Source organism: Etheostoma spectabile, chromosome 7, assembly GCF_008692095.1.
Source record: "Etheostoma spectabile isolate EspeVRDwgs_2016 chromosome 7, UIUC_Espe_1.0, whole genome shotgun sequence".
NCBI classification, from domain to species: domain Eukaryota; kingdom Metazoa; phylum Chordata; class Actinopteri; order Perciformes; family Percidae; genus Etheostoma; species Etheostoma spectabile.
Window position 1 is genome coordinate 13141611 of NC_045739.1, and position 3373 is coordinate 13144983.

General features: G+C 38.5%; 1 protein-coding gene across 1 annotated transcript in view; it reads right to left on the minus strand.

The window, feature by feature from the left end:
* Positions 1 to 3373, minus strand: part of cntn3a.2 (contactin 3a, tandem duplicate 2) — a 57377-nt gene that overhangs the window by 190 nt on the left and 53814 nt on the right. The window lies entirely within an intron of this gene.

Below are 3373 nucleotides of genomic sequence, written 5' to 3' on the forward strand. Positions count from 1 at the left end.
TGATTGATTCCACACAACTCTTTACAAAGCAAGTACAAATCTCTACTTTCAGGACTGTCAAGACAAAGATTCATGCATTTTCCATCAAAAAATCTCACATACCTTCTTGGGGCAAGGATGACTGCACAGGGGAAGGTTGGCAATCATCTCTTGATAGGCAAACTCATCTCTCTCTGTGCATTGGATCACTCTTTTCCAGCACCAAGACATTCCCATAGGTTTTACTGAAAAGTGATGTTACAGAAAAGCATGAGAGGCACATTTGAAAGCTGAAGCTAAGTTGACTAACACCTAGCAATGTTAGCCAAGTTTTGTAGCTAAAGTACTCACATCTTGAAAACCATAACATCTTGAAATTTGGATTTCTTGTGGTAGAGGACCTCTTCCACTTGGACGGCTGTCTACGGCCACAAATTATATTACTAACGCGTTTGTGAGTGTGGCAATATGTGACACTTGACCGCGGTTTTGGCAGCTAAACATGTTGCCTGATAATATAGAGAATGGGATTCTTCGACGTTAGTGTTTTACCATTATGTGAGCCAATGGGGTGCCAGGATGAACCGGTTCATTGAACCTGACGGTGAACATACCTTAACTGCCTGACACGGAAACAGCACAGAACAGGACCTCAGGGCCTTGCAAAGAGTGGTTAGATCGGCTGAACACACAATATGTAACGCCATACCCTGCCTAAAGGATATTTACAGCAGGACACTGCAAAAATAAGGCTAGGAGAGTAAGTAAATATTTAAGCCACCTGGATAACAGCCTTTTTATCCTTGTTGAGGTTGGGAAGAAAAGAACCAGATACACCAGGCCAGCACTGAGAGGCTCTGGAGGAGATGTGAGTCTGTGAGCGGGTTGCAACATCTTCTATCACCATCACTTTGTTGTTGGAGAAATCACCAGCTTTGCAGCTACAGTTGATAATGTCCAAGAGTACAGGAGGAGCAACAACTGGGCTTGCATCTGGGATGGGCAGGAGGTCTTCCTCTACTTCTTTCTTGTCCCATCCAAACCTTGTGATGACCATGTACAGAAACAGCAAATTGCAACTGCACAGCTGTAGGACTGGCTCGTACCAGCTACTGAAAAAGCTATGATAGAACTAATGCAACACTCTCACAGCAAGAAGAGCAAGACGACAAGAATGTTGAGTCTGGAGAAGAAGAGGAAGACAGAGTTGATAATGCTTTATAACTGTGCAGAGCCGTAGAAGTGCAAGGTGCTCTATTACTTGAAAGGTTTCCAGTTGTAACTCCTGGTTATTTTGTGACAGCTTACTTTTGTTTTAAAACCTATTCCAGGACTATTGTGCAACTCATAGACTTTATGAAACATAGACGTAGTCTCTGTTACATCACAAATGGTTTCTGAAGAGCCAATGAGAGCTTATGTGGGAGGCTCCATTTGTCACAATATTGGCAGGGCTCCATTTGAGGAGCTTCTTTCTTTCTTATTTTCAGTATGTTTTTTAGCCATAGTTACATTTTGTTACCTCCCTTACCCAATTGTGAGTCACCTCAGAGTGTAATGACCAGTGAATTAAAATGTACATGTTCGGCTTCATTTGGATAACTGAATAAATTGTGTCCTATAAATCAATTAGAAATTCGTCAAAATTGGCCCACCGGGAGTTAAAATATTCTATTTCTGGTTTAAACAGACATTCTTGAAATTTCAAAAATGAATCCAGCATTCTCAATAACCGCAAAATCACTCTAATATTGTCCAAATTGGCCAAGCTCTTGCTGAAATATTGTCCATATAGGTTAATGTGCTAATTGTCCAAAATATGAAAGTTAGCATCTGGTAGTTTCTAAATGCTTGGGACCCATACTGTACATTTCCAACATAAAACAATGGGGTACTCAACATTTCCAGGTTTACATTGCTGGCAAGTAGACTATTACTTTAAAGTTAGTTTTGACAAACATTTTTTTTCTCCCTATGTGACAGTTTGTCTGTCTTCTCACACAAGACTGGCCCTGATGTGTAGACCTACGAAAACAGAGAATGTAGAAGATAAAATAGGCTAAACCAAAATTAAACTAGTTAAACTAGTCAGGGCAAGATAATAATTTCAGAAAAGATGATCAAATATGTTAGAAGTGATCTTAATAGGTAATTGTCAGACTTACTCTTTCATAGAGGATATAACGAAGAATAGTTGTTCCAATCTGGTGCAAAACATATTAATGCAGAAGCGCCTGGAAACGTCAGCGCACACTAGACTTGCTCTAGTCGTTGCACTCGCACTGTTAAAATACAGTTCCCAGAATTGCCAGAGTCAGCCGACAACCAGAAAGCAACAGATAAAGTCCCCGGGTTTACTGTGTTTTAAATCATGAACAGCTGTTAATTCACTTTGAATTATTTGATTTCCACAATGGACCTCCTGGTGAGCTTTGTTTTACTAATTAAAAGTCAAAACAACTTTCAAAATCAGTCCCTAAAAGTGACTACATTTCTTTTATCTGAACTTCAAAAGTACCAGTACAACTTGGCAAACTCCAACTGCTGAAGAATATTGTGTGATATGGCCGAAAGCTCCAGAAAAGCTTAAAATGGGGCTTATGAGTTTTATTTTATTTTGGTTATCTGCCAAGTTATTCTTTAGCTGATAACAGTTCTTGCTTAGCTGTACTGTTTATAACAAGCTAACTCAAACCAGAAATATTTGAGGGCAACACAGATTTTGGTGTTTGTCACACAACAAAATGTTGCAGACATAACAATGTTCTATCCAGTGGACAAAGTAAACCAAAAAGTATGTTTAAGTTTCACCACTCCACACTGCCACTACACATGTTACTTTAACCCTTGTGTTGTCTTCCCATCCCATGGAAAAAAAACAAGGTTTTGATCACTTTTTCCAAAAATTTTGTCACTTTTTCAATGTTGTGGGTGCTTTTTGTTGATATTTTTTATTTCAACCGCCCATTTTTTGTAACAAAATTCTTAATTTTTTAATTGAAAACGGGTCAAATTTGACCCAAGGATAACATGAGGTTTAAAGGTTAGTTCTGAAAAACAAACAGAGAACAGAAAACGTTTTATCCAGAGGATAAAGTAAATCAAAAATGTATATGGTCAAACTTGCTAAGTTGGGAGTATCCCCGCCGGCACTCCACATCTATTACTTTAAAGTTAATATCAGTGGTGATACTGCTCCAACAAAAAATGTAGGCAAGACCTTTTCCCTCTAAAATCATCTTTAATAAAGAGGTCTGTGCTTCCACATATTTACAGGGTAAACTGTTCCACAGATACATAGCCTACACAATACACTTTGAAATTCATTAAATATTGAATGCTGAATTTTAGTTGCAAGAAGGAAAAAAAATGGAAACATCGTTTCTGCAGGATG